Consider the following 17,069-nt stretch of genomic DNA (forward strand, 5'->3'; position numbering starts at 1 on the left):
CATCTATTCTCCGCTGGGTTCTCACCCCTGGACTCTGAGCTTCTGGAAGCAGGGTGGAGCCTCATTTGTCTCTGGGACTCCAATTTCCATCCAAAGATGCAGCACATAGGAGGTTCCGAGGATCTTGAATCACATGAACAAGTGATATTCTTACTCTCTGCAACCTGGAAAGCTGGCAGAGTCATTCCACGATGAAACATTTGTAGAGTCATAGGCCTTGTTAGTCTCATCTCCGTGGGGACACATGTCAACACATCATCTTTCATACTATAAATATACAGTCGCTCCTCTGTATCTGTGGGGTTTACAGGTGTTTATTGAACCAAGTATAAATCAAAAATATTCAGAGAAAAAGTCCACAAAGTTCCAAAAAGCAAAACTGTGTTGAATGCACACAAATGAGGTGGTGTATAGGCTGTATCAGGAATTATAAGTAATCAAGAGATGATTTCATGTATACAGGAGGATGTGCATGGGTTATCTCCAAATGCTGTGTCATTTTATGTAAGAGGCTTGAGCATCTGCAGATTTTGGTATCTGGGTGGAGATCCTGAAACCAATCACCCATGAATAGTGAAGGATGACCGTATATGACTTTTATTTCTCAAATTTAAATATAAATCATAAAAAATGTACAACAACTAGATAAAAATTAAGAAGTGTTTTTATAGTGTGAGAATAAGTTTAGATTTATTTTTTCCTATGTGTAACCCTTTGGTTTAATATTATTTATTGAGAAGACATTCTATGCCACCTTAAACCACACAGCAGCCTTTGTCGACTCTAAAGGGACTGTGTGTACACGGATGTATTTTAGACACTGTTTCTGCTAAGGGGCTCTCTGTGTCCACACTCTTGAGGATGCTGCACTTTATGTAGCCTCATACAACCCTTTAAATTTAGTAGCCAGAGCCCTCTAATTTGGCATTATAGGCTATTTGCTATTTTTTTTTCTTGAGGCGGAATCTTGCTCTGTCGCCCAGGCTGGACTGTAGTGGTGCAATCTCAGCTCACTGCAACCTCCGCCTCCCAGGTTCAAGTGATTCTTGTGCCTCAGCCTGTTGAGTAGCTGGCATTACAGGTGCCTGCCACCAGGCACGGCTAATTTTTGGATTTTTAGCAGAGACACGGTTTCACTATGTTGGCCAGGCTGCTCTCAATCTCCTTATCTCAGTTGATCCGCCCACCTCGGCTTCCAGACGTGCTGGGGAAACTTGATTTTCTATAGCATTATGTTACTGGATATTTCTGTAAAATTTAAAATGAGGGAGGGAGAGAGACAGACAGAGAGCAAACTCCAGAGTTGGGACTCTGGAATCTTGGGTCATGAGACAAATTTTAGATAAAACTACAAAACTCCAGAATTTACAGGTGTGGTTTTTGCTGATGAAGTACAATTCTAAGATTGTAAATAATTGCATAATCCTTCCCTGGGAATTTAAATCATTTTAACTGGTTCTGCTGTAATACCAGAAATACAAGCATGAACAATTCTAATGGTTTATTAGTCAGAATGACTCTGAAAACATTAATAATACCTATTAGATATTTTGCATATTACACAGGAAGAAGAGTTCGAATCTCTGATAAAAACAATAAAAATACGTGAAAAGTCTTTCACGTTAGCACAGATTTTAGGCATCTCATGTTCAGGAGACTGGATCTGAGACGTGTTTTGAGTTGGTCATAGTGAAGGACACGAGGTGTCAATTCTAGTGAGAACAATTTCCAGGAAGCCATGTTCCGCTCTTGAGCGAGCACCCACTGGGCCTCATGAAAGGTAGAAAGAGCCTGTGTACGTCACCCTCCCATTATGTGGTCAACATGTAAACTGCATGGGCAGGGCGCCAAATAACATCCTGTGCGCTGCTGAGCTGAGCTGGGGCGCGGCAGCCTGTCTGCTCCGGCAGCACCATGTCACTCATGGTCGTCAGCATGGCGTGTGTTGGTGAGTCCTGGAAGGGAACAGAGGGAGGGAGTGCGGGGATGGAGATCTGGGCCCAGAGGTGGAGATGTGGGCCTGGAGGTGGAGTTATGGGCCTGGAGTGGAGATCTGAGCCTGGAGTGGAGATCTGGGCCTGGAGTGGAGATATGGGCCTGGAGTGGAGATATGGGCCTGGAGTGGAGATATGGGCCTGGAGTGGAGATATGGGCCTGAGTGGAGATATGGGCCTGAGTGGAGATATGGGCCTGAGTGGAGATATGGGCCTGGATTGGAGATATGGGCCTAGGGTGGAGATCTGAGCCAGGATTGGAGATATGGGCCTGAGTGGAGATATGGGCCTGGATTGGAGATATGGGCCTAGGGTGGAGATCTGAGCCAGGATTGGAGACGTGGGCCCGGATTGGCTATGTGGGCCTAGGGTGGAAATATCTGCCTGGAGTGGAGATATGGGCCTGGAGTGGAGATATGGGCCTGGAGTGGAGATATGGGTCTGGAGTGGAGATATGGGCCTGGAGTGGAGATATGGGCTTGGGGTGGGGATATGGGCTTGGGGTGGGGATACGGGCCTGGAGGCTGGGTCTCTGCACAGCCGAGAGCCCTTTCTTGGGTGCAGGTAGGCACTGAGGGTAAGTTTCCCTTCGGCCCAGGAAGGGTCTGGCTACCAAGACTCACAGCCCAGTGGTGGCAGCAAGGGAGGCCTGGTTTGCCTGCAGATGGATCGTCCATCATGATCTTTCTTTCCAGGGTTCTTCTTGCTGCAGGGGGCCTGGCCACATGAGGGTAAGTCCTTCTCCAAACCTTAAGGTGTCATCTCCCCACATAAGAGGATTTTCCTGAAACGGGAGGGAAGTCCTGTCGGGGAGTCTCTCATAAACTAGGAAGAGGAGACCCTGGGATTCTCGGCCCACAGTTCCGACCTCGCCTCCCCGGCCTTTCATTCCCTTGGCAGAGTCAAGTTCTGTAGGGACCAGGGTTAGACTGGGGTGCTCAAAGCTGGGGTGTGTGGTGGGGAAGTGGTAGGAACAGCAGATCCTCTGAGGACAAAGTGTTACTCACACACTTCAGCGTTTCCATGACGGTAGGGGCTGCAGTGTGGCTGCTGTCATTCCACCAGAATAGGTGGGAAACCACAGCCATGGCCCTGACATTCCAAATCCTCTGATGGGGGCTCAGTTTTTTATTTTCATTCAGGCATCCGCTGATATTCCATTCTCAAAGGACATGCCCTCCACCCCATGTCTACCTTGTGTTGTTTTATGTGAGTAATCTTACAGTATTAAAATCTAGTAGGAGTCTCTTACTCAGCACTTGCTCAAAGTTCTCAGCTGACACTTTTGTTGTAGGGAGACACCTTGTGTTTGCAGGATGGGTCATTCCTTTAGCCCTGGGCACCAAGGTGTGATAGCAGCCATAGAAATGTGGAAAGCCAGGAGAATCTTCAGAGCACAGGGAGGGAGGGGCGGCTTCACATCTTCCTCTCTAAGGTGGCGCCTCCTTCTCCCCAAGGTGGTCAGGATAAGCCCTTGCTGTCTGCCTGGCCCAGCCCTGTGGTGCCTCCAGGACATGTGATTTCTCAGTGTCATTCTTATCTTGGGTTTAACAACTTCAGTCTCTACAAGGAAGATGGGGTGCCTGGCACTGAGCTCCACAACAGAATATTCTGGAACAGCCTTTTCATGGGCCCTGTGACCCCAGCACACACAGGGACGTACAGATGTCGGGGTTGACACCCACACTCCCCCACTGGGTGGTCGGCACCCAGCAACCCCCTGGTGATCATGGTTACAGGTCAGAGGGCTCCTGTCTGGGATTCTCCTTGTCCCACCTCCTGAATCCCAGAGCTTCTGGTAGGCATGTCCTTGAGGGTCCCATCACCCAGGCCCTGACTATATTTGGGGTAAAGGGGGATTGAATACAGGGAAATGGGTGCTGTGGTGGGAAGAATAATTGTCCCCAGTGATGGTGACATTCTAATCCCTGGAACCTGTGACTATTTATGTTATTGGGGAAGGGACTGAAAGGGGAAGATGGAGCTCGGGTTGTTGATGAGTTGACTTTGAGATGGGGAGACAGCCTGGACTGTCCCGGTGGGCTCAGTATAATCACAAGGGTCCACATGAAAGGAGGAGAAGAGGGGAGTGGGGATTACAGCAGCATAATGGGAGTCTCCATCAGCTTTGAAGGTGGAGGAAGGCCATGAGCCATGAATGCAGGTGGCCTATAGAGGCTGGAAAAGTCAAGGAACTGATTCTCCTGAGTCTCCAGAGGGAACGAAGCCCTGCAGATGCCTTGATTTTGGCCCGGGAAAAATAGGGTCCGATTTCTGTCTCCATAAGTGGAAGAAGTCAGTGTGCTCTCTCCTGCTGCTATGCTTCTGATAATTTTCTACAGCAGCAACAGGAAACCAATACTGGAACCGAGCTCAAGGACAAGTTAAGAAACAATACAAGGATAGCCAGGCATGGTGGCAGGCGCATGTAATCCTGGCGACTTGGGAGGCTGAGGGCAGGAGAATCACTTGAACCCAGGAGACAGAGGTAGCTGTTAGCCGAGACCACACCGCTTTACTCCAGCCTGGGCGAAGGAGTGAGACTCTGTCTCCAAAATTAATTAATTAATCAAAGAAAACAAACAAGGAGAAGGTTGGCTACCCTGAGATCACCAAGGGTGGGATGATGATGCCACCACCAGACTCCATCCACAGAGGGAGGGGTGGATACTCCTCAAACCAGCACCAGGACCAGCCTATGGAAGCTGGCACCATGGAGAAGGCACAGGCATGGCAAGAGTGGCTTCCAGTCCCCACCAGGAACAGGGTGTGTGGACACTGGTGCCTGCCTTACTGATCAGTTCATACCTCCTGCCAAGGATTCCAATTTGTCCAAAAGAGATTGAACCAGGCTGCTAAGAGCCTGGATGTGCAGCCTATCCTGCTTCCTCTTCCACCCCCACATAGACAGCAGGAAAGACATTAGTGCAAAATAGATACAACAGCCCAAGAGATGAGGCTGAGCCCAATGGGAAGGGAATCAGACGCTACTAGAGACAGAGGGACAGAGAAGAGGGATGGAGACAGATGGAAGGACCTGCACCAGGAGTTATGGGCACAGAAAAGAACATGAAGACACAGAGAGGAAGGTGAGAGATAGAAACCAGTGAGGGGAAGCCTCCCTCATTCCAGGTGCCATGGATGGGATGATAAAGAGAGATGCCTTCTAAACTCACAACCTCTCTTCCTAGGAGTCCACAGAAAACCTACCCTCCTGGCCCTCCCAGGTCATCTGGTGAAATCAAAAGAGACAGTCATCCTGCAATGTTGGTCAGATGTCATGTTTGAGCACTTCCTTCTGCACAGAAAGGGGAAGGTTGAGGACACTTTGTGCCTCATTGGAGAGTTCCATGATGGGGTCTCCAAGGCCAACTTCTCCATCGGTCCCATGACACCTGCCCTTGCAGGGACCTACAGATGTTACGGTTCTGTTCCTCACTGCCCCTTTGAGCGGTCAGCTCCCAGTGACCCTCTGGACATCATGATCACAGGTGAGAGTGTCCAGACATTCTTCTCACTGTCTTTGGGACACGGAGTGAATGATCCATGTCTTGGAGGCCCAGGTGGTTGTAAGGAAGATGAGCTTGGTATTCTTATGGAGAGAGACTGACTTGGTGAGGTCTGTACCAACAGAGACAGAGAAACAGGAGACACAAGTACAGACCAGGTGTCATAACAGAGGACAGACACAGGGGCCATACCGAGAGTTAGAAAAGACAGAAGGAGTTAAAGGAGACAGACAGACAGACATGTCCCAGAGAGAGGTGTCCTTCATGCTGACTTTGCTCACACACCTGGCACAGGTTAGAAGTTTCATTTCTGTTTTACCTCCACAAAGTGTTCTCTACCAGGAGAACCCAAGGACACCCATATTTCTGACCTGAGTTGGGCCCTGTGGCCTCAGGCCTTGTGGCACCTACAGATGCCGTGATTATTCTGACACCTCTGCCTTCCATGCAATGGAGAGTAATCGTCCCAGGATATCATGGCCCCAGAACACCAACCCCTGTATGCTGTGTGAACTTGTGGTCCCCAGACTGGATTCTGAGGCTCACATTCAAATAAGCCCACTTATGAGAGGATCACTGAGAGACACAGAGAGAAATCAGGGACACCAAAAAGCAAAGACATAAACACATAGAGAATGAGCCAGAGGAAGGAGACTGAGAGACTCACAGACACATAAAGAGAGAGAAAAGAGGGCAGAGGAGTGGAGACAATGATGGAAGGGAGCAGAGAAAAGCACTACAATTAGAGTCCTGAGGGAGAGGCACAAGGACATAGAAAGATGGAGATGTGGGGATGAATTGCAGAGATTCCAAAGAGAACTAGAGAGACCGAGATGCAGAGCAAGACAGATGATAGATGGATAGATATAGATAGATGATAAATAGGTAGATGATGGATAATAGGTTATAGATACATAGATGATGATTGATTGATTCATTAATAGATGATACATAGAGATGATGATGATGAAGACAGATAGATAGATAATACATAGAGATAGAGAGGCAGACAGAGAGAAATCATACAGAGATGATACATAGATATAGATAATAGATGAATGATGGATAGACAGACAATTGATAGATAAATAGATGATACATAGATATAGATGACAGGTAGAGAATTTGTAGATAGGCACCGAATAGATAAATAGATAGATCGATAGATAATAGATAGAAATATGCAGAAAGTTATGAACATGACACAAAGTGAGAAACTCAGAATTAAGAAAAGTAACATCAAGTCAACCAATCCAAGGAGAGTCAGAGAGAATAAAACAATCCAAAAAGAGAAAACATATCTAGAGGTGGGGAAGTGAGATCAGAGACCTAGAGAGACAGAGAAGGTGGAAGGAGGAAATAGACATGAAGAGAGATGGGGTGGAGGGTGAGAGACAGAGAGAGAGCATTAGGTCATAGAGCAGGGGCGTGAGTTCTCAGCTCAGGTGTGAGGGGAGATGTGACAAGGAAGATCCTCCCTGAGGAAACTGCCTCTTCTCCTTCCAGGTCTATATGAGAAACCTTCTCTCTCAGCCCAGCCGGGCCCCACGGTTCTGGCAGGAGAGAGCGTGACCTTGTCCTGCAGCTCCCGGAGATCCTATGACATCTACCATCTATCCAGGGAGGGGGAGGCCCATGAACGTAGGCTCCCTGCAGGGCCCAAGGTCAACGGAACATTCCAGGCCGACTTTCCTCTGGGCCCTGCCACCCAGGGAGGGACGTACAGATGCTTCGGCTCTTTCCGTGACTCTCCCTATGAGTGGTCAAAGTCAAGTGACCCACTGCTTGTTTCTGTCACAGGTGAGGAAACCCCATGTCTGTCCCATGTCCTATGATCCTAGAGCCATAGCTGAGGAGCTTCCTGCTGATGATGGAGAGAAGGATGAACAGATGCAGAGAGAAGACGAAGCTTGGGTGTGAGGGAGGGATCAGGGCACAGGATGGCAGACAGGGCAGCTCCAAACCCTCCTACAGGGCCTGCATGGAGGCCTGCGGCCAGGGCTCCAGGCACCCAGGCAGATGGAGAAAGCGGTCAGGAGAGACCTACAGGAGGCAGACTGGGCTCAGTTTGGGAAGATCAGAGGTTCCCTCAGCCCCTCAACCTTACCCATTTTCTAGAAACCCATCCTGGCCTCTCACCCACACAGAGATGTCATCACCAGCAACCCCTACACCCTTCACTTTTGTTTGAAGAAACATTTATTGAGGATAAATATACCTATATAGCTTACCACCTTTAATATTTTTTTTTTTTTTGAGGCGGAGTCTAGCTCTGTCCCCTATGCTGTAGTGCAGTGGCACAATCTCAGCTCACTGCAACCTCCGCCTCCTGGGTTCAAGCGATTCTCCTGCCTCAGCCACCTGAGTAGCTGGTGCTACAGGCACGCACCACCACGCCAGGATACTTTTTGTATTTTTAGTAGAAAGGTGGTTTCACCATGTTGGTCGAGCTGGTCTCGAACTCCTGACCACGTGATCCACCCGCATCAGCCTTCCAAAGTGCTGAGATTACAGGCATGAGCCACCGCACCTGGCCACGTTTACCATTTTTAAGTGTAAAGTCTAGTGGTCATAAATACATCTATATATATATATTTTTTACCCTCTGCCCTTTTCTTCCTGGCCTCTGGTAGCCACCATTCTACTCTCTACCTTCATGAGATCCACCTTTTAGCTCCTGTATATGGGTGAGAAATGGGAATCTTTGTAATGACCTCCAGTTCCATCCATGTGGCTGCAAATGACAGGATGTTATTCTTTCTGTGGATGAGTAGTCTCCACTGTGTGTATGTACTACATTCTCTCTATCCATTCATCCACTGATGGGCAGGTAGGTTGACTCCACATCTTGGCTACTGTGAAGAGTGCTGCACCAATCATACGAGTGCAGATATCACATCGATATATTCATTTACTTTCCTTTGGACATCAACCCAGTAGTGAAATTCCTGGATACTATGAAAGTTCTCTTTTTAGTTTTTTGTTTGTTGTTTTGTTTTTGTTTTTGAGACAGTTTCCCTCTGTGGCCAGGCTGGAGTACAAGTGATGTGATCTTGGCTCATTGCAACCTCCGCCTCCTGGGTTCAAATGATTTTCCTGCCTCAGCCTCCCTAGTAGCAGGGATTACAGGTCCACGCCACCATACCAGGCTACTTTTTGTGTTTTTTAGTATAGATGGGGTTTCCCCATGTTGGCTAGGCTGCTCTCAAACTCATGGCCTCAACTGAGGAGCCCGCCTCGGTCTTGCAAAGTGCTGGGATTACAGGCGTGATCCACCGCACCCAACCTCTTTTTAGTTCTTTCAAGGACTTGCATACTTTTCTCCGTAATGGCTGTACTAATTTACACTCCTACCAACAGGGTACCAGGGTTCTCCTTTCTCTACCACCTTGCCAGCATTTCTTTTGCCTGTCTTGCAGCTAAAAGCCATTTTATTTTATTTTGTTTTATTTTATTTTATTTTATTTATTTTATTTAAAGATGGAGTTTCACTCTCGTCACCCAGGTTGGAGTGCAATGGCGCGATCTCGACTCACCGCAACCTCCACCTCCCAGGTTCAAGCGATTCTCCTGCCTCAGCCTCCCGAGTAGCTGGGATTACAGGCACACGCCACCACGCCCGGCTAATTTTTGTGTTTTTAGTAGAGACAGTGTTTCTCCATGTGGGTCGGGCTGGTCTCAAACTCCTGACCTCAGGAGATTCACCCACCTCGGGCTCTCAAAGTTCTAGGAAGACAGACGTGAGCCACCACACCCGGCCTAAAAGCCATTTTAATGGGATGAAATGAAAACTCACTTTGATTTTAATTTGCATTCCTCTGATGATGAGTGATACTGAGCACTTTTTCATATGCGGGGAAATTTCAGGTCTTTTGCTCCTTTTTCAATTAAATCATTTCTTTTACTGAGTTGTTTGAGCTTCTTATATTTCTAGTCATTAATCCCATCTCAGATGCATAGTTTGCACATTGTTGCTCCCAGTCTGTGGGTTGTCTCTTCACTTTGTTGGTTTATCTTTAGTGGTGCAGAAGTTGCTTAGTTTGATGTAATCCCAATGGTCTATTTTTTGCTTTGATTACTTGTGTTTTGAAGGTTTAAAACAAAATGTCTTTCTTGAGACAAATGTCCTGGAGCATTTCCCCAATATTTTCTTCTACGTGTTTCATAGGTTCAGGCCTTAGACTCACACCTTTAATCCATTTTCATTTGATTTTTGTGTGTGGTGACAGGTAGAGGTGCAGTTTCATTCCTCTGCATGTAGATATCCAGTTTTCCCTGCACTGTTTATTGAAAAGACTGTCCTTTCCTGATTGTAAGTTCTTGGCACCTTTGTCAAAGTCCATTGGATGGGCTGGGCATGGTGGCTAACACCTGCAATTCCAGCACTTTGGGAGGCCGAGGCAGGTGGATCACCTGAGGCCAGGAGTTCAAGATCAGTCTGACCAACATGGTGAAACATCGTCTCTACTAAAAATACAAAAATTAGCTGAGCATGGTGGTCATCACCTGTAATACCACTACTCAGGAGTTTGAGGCAAGAGAATTGATTGAACCCAGGAGGCTGAGGTTGCAGTGAACCGAGATTGCACCTCTGCACTCCAGCCTGGGTGACAGAGTGAGACTCCACCTCTAAAGAAAAAACAAAAAAAATTGGATGTAAATGCATGGAATATATCTGTGTTATTCATTCTGCTCCGTTGTTCTATCTGCCTTTCTTTATGCCAATGTCATGCTGTTTTGCTTACTACAGCTCTGTAACATAATTTGAGATCAGGTAGTGTGATGCTCCTGTTTTCTCTTTATACCTTGAAGTCTCAAGACAGTGGGTGTCACATATAAAAATTACGCAAAAAAGGATCCCAGGACTCCCAGGGCACAATATTAGATTACAGAGTGTTGGCCATGAACCAACCTCAAAGATTTCCATTGAGTAGAGGACAGACACCCTCATTTCCTCACCTCTCTCCTGTCTCGTGTTCTAGGAAACCCTTCAAATAGTTGGCCTTCACCCACTGAACCAAGCTCTAAAACCGGTGAGTACAGAACCCTCTTATATCTGCTTTTGGAAACCTGGGGAGGTGGAAACCTTGGATTCAGGCATTGACTCAGCATCTCACAGCTCTGACATTGTGCGCCTGTCTTCCACCATCTCTGAACTCCAGATACTCCAACAGCAAAAGGGATCTGGGCCCAACACAGGGCTCAGTGAAATCTCTTCATCTCTCATTTTATGGAGCTGAGACCTCCTACAAGCTAGAAGAATGATTGCCAGTCTGACATCCTTCTTAGGAAAAATGCAGTGTTTTTTCTGCCTGCATCCCTACTAGAGGATAAATTCCTGGGGGCTTGAGAGAGGGAAGGGAAGGGAACATCTGATGAGGGCGAGGTGTTTTAGAGAAGTTCCACTTGCCAAGGAATGAGCTCCTGTTGGTCATGAAGCAACCCTGGCTGACTCAGCAGAGCAAGAGCCCTGCCGTAACAGAGAACAGAGCTCATGCACGCACACTTCGACTCATTGACTCATTCAGCCACGGCCCCATGCTCAGGTTGTGCAGTGTGGAATCTTTTCCTATTGTTGCCATAACAAATTTCCACAAGATTCGTGGGTGAAAACAAAATGGTTATTTAATTATCTTACAGTGCTCTAGCTCAAAGTATGAAGTGCATCTCACTGGGCTAAAATCAAGGTGACAGCAAGGCTGCCTTCCCTCTGAAAGTTCCAGGCAAGAATCTGCTTCTCACTTGTCCCAGCTTCTAAAGGCTCCCAGTTCCTTGGCTCCTAGTCCCCTTCCTCCTTCCTCAAAGCCCACAATGGCTGGTCACATGTCACATGGCATCACTCAGACCCTTCCTCCTTACCACACCTCTTTCTCTGAATGCTGCTCTCCCTTCTTCCTTATCTTTTGAAAAGTTGGGGATTCTATTGGGTTCACCAAGATGAAAATCCATCATAATCTCCCGGAAATCATTCAGGATACCCTTGTTTTAAGTTCAGCTGATTAGCAACCGTAATTCCATCTGCAATCTTCATTCCTCCTTTCCATGTAAAATAACATATTCACAAACTATGGAGGCTAGGACAGGGACATTTTGGGGTGGGACAGCATTCTCCTGCCTTCCACAAACAGTGAACAAGATGCATTTGGCCTCTGCTCTTGGGACACTGATATTGCAGATGGTTAAATGGGAGGGCAGAAAATGAATGCACAAGTGGACCAATAAATGAATGACCCATTGGGAAGCATCTGTGCATGAAATCTATTTGATTGTTCATTTGTTTATTGAGACAGAGTCTCCCTCTGTCTTCCAGACTACAGTGCAGTGTCACAATCTTGGCTCACTGCAACCTGCATCTCCTGGATCCAAGTGATTCTCCTGCCTCAGCCTCTCGAGTAGCTGGGATTACAGGCAACTGCCACCATGCCCGGCTAATTCTTTTTGTATATTTTTGGTAGAGAGGCTGTTTCACCATGTTGGCCAAGCTTGTCTGAAACTCCCAACCTCAAGTGATCCAACCGTCTCAGCATCCCAAAGTACTGGGATAACAGGCGTGAGCCACTGTGTCCAGCCAGAATTCAAAATCAAAAATAGATAATGCTGAGTGTATGATTTTGGGTGACAGAGAAGATCTCACTAATCAGATATTTGTGAAATTAACGAAAAATATGGATTGAACCCCTGAAAGATTGGCGGAAGGATTTTCCACACACAGCTGTCAGCCGTGAAGGCATAAAGGTGAAAACAATCTGATGTGGAAGGAAGAGGCTCTGCCTCAAATGTTGGGAATGACGTGGGGAGAATGACAAGATGACTGTGGAGAGACGGAGAGCACACTGGGTACACAGGAAACTAAGGAGGAACAAGGAGTGTGTGTCTGATACTCACAGCCATTGGATTCACCTCGGGGTAACCAGGAATCCCTACATGATTAACAGCGAGTGACATGAAAATAAGGGAGGCCCAGGTGCATAACTGGAATCTAGGAGACTGTGGAAAAGGCAATTCCTGCCCCACTGGTGAAATGTGGTGCTGACTTTGACACTAAGTGGATGAAGCAGATGGATATAAGCTATGCTTGTGAGGTAGAATCATTGGCTGGAAAGGCTTGCTGGGTTTGATTTTCCTACTTGTTTAATCCTCGCTTAATTAATTTCTTTCTGAAATTTATTCATCCTACACATAAATCAATACCTGGCAAAGGAGTGACACATATATGAGGGGTGGTAGAAATGAAGAGACCTATTATAGCATAATATACAAGTCTGTGAACGGTGGCTCACGCTTGTAACCCAGCACTGCAGGAGGCCAAGGCAGGTGGATTCCATGAAGTCAGGAGTTCGAGACCAGCCTGGCCAACATGGTGAAACCGTATCTGTACTAAAAATACAAAAATTAGCCGAGTATGGTGGTAAATCCCTGTAATCCCAGCTCCTACTCTGGAGGATGAAACAGGAGAATGATTTCAACCCAGGAGCTGGAGGTTGCAGTGAGTGGAGATTGCATCACTGCACTCCAGCCTGGGTGACACAAGGAGACTCCATCTCAAAAAATAAAAATAAGAAATGCATAAATATAATATAACACACGCGAATGACAAAGGCACCTGAATTCCAATCATCATTTTTCTATTTCTCTATAATTACTTCTTTGATTCTTTATCTTATCCATTAGGCAATCAGCCTAAAACCTCTTCCCTATTTGGCTTTCTGTGAGCATGAGATCACATAGAAAACGTGAAAGCCCGCTGAATCCTCCAGCACAGATCCTGGAATAGAGAAAGTGCTCTGTTCATCGCAAAAAAAAACTTGCCCACTCACCCAAATCCCCCACCTCACCCCTACTTCCAATCACCTGTGGAGATTCAGATAGGCCATGGGGAGGTAAACATTAATACTCCTTGGAGTGAGTCCAGATCTTAGAATGACAGGTCAGCGCCAGCACTAGCTCCTGCTCCCCTTTCCTACTAATTCACAGGAGGACAGGTGGTATAGAAGCAATAGATGGCCGAGGGGGTAGTCCTTCCCCCAGCCTCTCGGGTAGAACAGCAGCCTAACATGTGTCTCCCGAGATCACAAAGAGTAGCACGTTTCACACGGGCTTCAACTCTATTTCCTGGCTGTTTGACATAAGAGAATTCTACTTCGCTTTTTTTATCTTGATTTCACTTTTGTTTCCTTTTCTTGGAGAATGCAAGTTGTTTGACTCAAGAATGCTGTGGATGTAGAAATCCTAAAGCACATTCGCTGTGTATCATTCCCAGTGCAGTCTTCCCAGAGAAGACTCTAAACACCTCCTGGACTGCACCTGGGCCTATGCCAATTCCTATCACTCACCGTCACTCCAGGGAGACAGAACACACAGAGAATACATTCCACAGGCAGGTTCATTACTAACAGATAAGCAGCGAGTGACAACAGAAGCCTACATTTCAATGTGAGCCAGTCCCTCAAGGCTCAGAAAAGCTGCTCGGGACATGTGGAGTCACCCCATTTGCAGTGTAGCTGGGGGAATCTACACTGGGTTTTGTACCCTGGAGCCACAGGAAGCACTCAGCTAAAGCACTGCATGACGTCCTCCTCCAGGAAGAACAGGAAGACAGCCCAGGATGTTCTGGGACGTTCCTCCTGATCTCAGGATGTTGCTGTCTTAGTCCATTTTTGTTGCTCTAAAGGAACACTTGAGCCTGGGTAACTTCTAAAGAAAAGAGATTGGTTTGCCTCACCGTTCTGCAGGCTGTACTGGAAGCATGGCACCAGCATCTATTTCTCATGACGGCCTCAGGCTGCTCCCACTCTGGCAGAAGGGAAGGAGGGTCTGTCTGTGCAGAGACCACAGAGATCACACGGCAAGAGAGGGAGTAAGGGGGAGGGGGAGGGATGGAGCGTCCAAGCTCTTTTTAACAACGAGCTCTCCGGGAACTAATAGAGGGGGAACTTGCTAACTCCATCTCCTTGGGACAGCATTGATCTGTTCATGATGGATCCACCTCCATGACCCAAACACCTCTCAAGAGGCCCAACCTCCCACACTGGGGGTTAAATTTCAATGTGAGGTTTGAAGGGGTCAAACATCTCAACTAAAGTAGTTGTATCCTCAGCACGTTCTATGGTTACTATGAGAGCTATAACTGAGAAAGCAGGAGAAAGCTGGGTCTCCCGCCATCTGGGTGCTTGTCCTAAAGAGACGTTGTATGTGGTGACCTGTCAATCAAGAAATGAGAGACAATTCATAAAGAGGAACTGCTATGATTAGCTTCTTATTGGTGTCTCACCTTCTTCCAGGTAACCCCAGACACCTGCACGTTCTGATTGGGACCTCAGTGGTCATCATCCTCTTCATCCTCCTCCTCTTCTTTCTCCTTCATCGCTGGTGCTCCAACAAAAAAAGTAAGTCTCATGAGGCAGAGGCCAGAAAGCTCAGGGCCATGTGGGGAAGCAGGATGGGAGCAGGCACGTGTGTGTTCCTCACTGGCAGGATGGTCCCTGGCCCAAGGCAGCAGCCACAGAGGCAGGACTTTCTAGAGAGAGCACCGGACTCCCTGCCCCTGCCTTCAGCTCACAGACCATTGCCTGATTCTGAACTGTATCCTCATGTCCCCTGTAGCCACTCACATCCAGGAGAAGGTTCCATGACAGGCAGAAAGTGGGAGACAGAATCAATGGGATGGGAACTCAGAGCTATTCATGGGATGGGTCCTTGAGCTCAGAGAGATAGAATGTCTGAGTCTGCTGCTGGCAACTGAGGGACCTCAGGCACCTATGGCCTCCCCCTGTATGTTGGTATCTGCTTATGAAATGAGGACCCAGAAGTGCCCTCCGAGCTGTTTTGTTGACTTCCGTCTCCTACAGATGCTGTTGTAATGGACCAAGAGCCTGCAGGGAACGGAACAGTGAACAGGGAGGTAGGTGCTCCTCGACCCACCCTCATGGCTAGTGTTGTTCCCAAAGAGTCCTGGAAAACGTGAGCACCCTCCCTCACTCAGCATTTCCCTCTCTCCAGGATTCTGATGAACAAGACCCTCAGGAGGTGACATACGCACAGTTGAATCACTGCGTTTTCACACAGAGAAAAATCACTCGCCCTTCTCAGAGGCCCAAGACACCCCCAACAGATACCAGGGTGTACACGGAACTTCCAAATGCTGAGCCCAGATCCAAAGTTGTCTCCTGCCCATGAGCACCACAGTCAGGCCTTGATGGGATCTTCTAGGGAGACAATAGCCCTGTCTCAAAATCAGCTTGCCAGCTCCCATGTACCAGCAGCTGGAATCTGAAATCGTGAGTCTGCATCTTAGGGCATCGCTCTTCCTCACACCACGAATCTGAACATGCCTCTGTCTTGCTTACAAATGTCTAAGGTCGCCACTGCCTGCTGAAGAGAAAACACACTCCTTTGCTTAGCCCACAATTCTCCATTTCACTTGACCCCTGCCCACCTCTCCAACCTAACTGGCTTACTTCCTAGTCTACTTGAGGCTGCAATCACACTGAGGAACTCACAATTCCAAACATACAAGAGGCTCCCTCTTGACATGGCACTTACACACATGCTGTTCCACCTTCCCTCATGCTGTTTCACCTTTCTTCAGACTATTTGCCAGCCTTCTGTCAGCAGTGAAACCTATAAAATTTTTTGTGATTTCAATGTAGCTGTCTCCTCTTCAAATAAACATGTCTGCCCTCATTGCTTCAGTTAATGTGACACTGTATTCTCTGAAAGAAACCGCTGTTATCATTACCATGTCCATACAACCCCATCTATTCTCCACTGGGTTCTCACCCCTGGACTCTGAGCTTCTGGAAGCAGGGTGGAGCCTCATTTGTCTCTGGGACTCCAATTTCCATCCAAAGATGCAGCACATAGGAGGTTCCGAGGATCTTGAATCACATGAACAAGTGATATTCTTACTCTCTGCAACCTGGAAAGCTGGCAGAGTCATTCCACGATGAAACATTTGTAGAGTCATAGGCCTTGTTAGTCTCATCTCCACGGGGACACATATCAACACATCATCTTTCATACTATAAATATACAGTCGCTCCTCCATATCTGTGGGGTTTACAGGTGTTTATTGAACCAAGTATAAATCAAAAATATTCAGAGAGAATATCCACAAAGTTTCAAAAAGCAAAACTATGTTGAATGGACACAAATGAGGTGGTGTGTAGGCTGTATCAGGAATTATAAGTAATCAAGAGATGATTTCATGTATACAGGAGGATGTGCATGGGTCATATCCAAATGCTGTGTCATTTTATGTAAGAGGCTTGAGCATCTGCAGATTTTGGTATCTGAGTGGAGATCCTGAAACCAATCACCCAGGAATAGTGAAGGATGACCGTACATGACTTTTATTTCTCAATTTTAAATATAAATCATAAAAAAATGTACAATAACTAGATAAAAAGTAAGAAGTGTTTTCATAGTGTGAGAATAAGTTTAGATTTATTATTTCCTACGTGTAACCCTTTGGTTTAATATTGTTTATTGAGAAGACATTCTATGCCACCTTAAACCACACGGCAGACTTTGTCAACTCTAAAGGGACTGTGTGTACACGGATGTA

The 17,069-nt window shown here is 47.0% G+C and overlaps 1 pseudogene; it reads left to right on the forward strand.

Annotated features, from left to right (window-relative positions):
* Window positions 1-1,914: 1,914 nt before the first annotated feature.
* On the forward strand, window positions 1,915-16,015 carry LOC115933441 (killer cell immunoglobulin-like receptor 2DL3; annotated as a pseudogene).
* Window positions 16,016-17,069: the final 1,054 nt, after the last annotated feature.

Source organism: Gorilla gorilla, chromosome 20 (genome assembly GCF_029281585.2).
Source record: "Gorilla gorilla gorilla isolate KB3781 chromosome 20, NHGRI_mGorGor1-v2.1_pri, whole genome shotgun sequence".
In the NCBI taxonomy this organism is placed as follows: domain Eukaryota; kingdom Metazoa; phylum Chordata; class Mammalia; order Primates; family Hominidae; genus Gorilla; species Gorilla gorilla.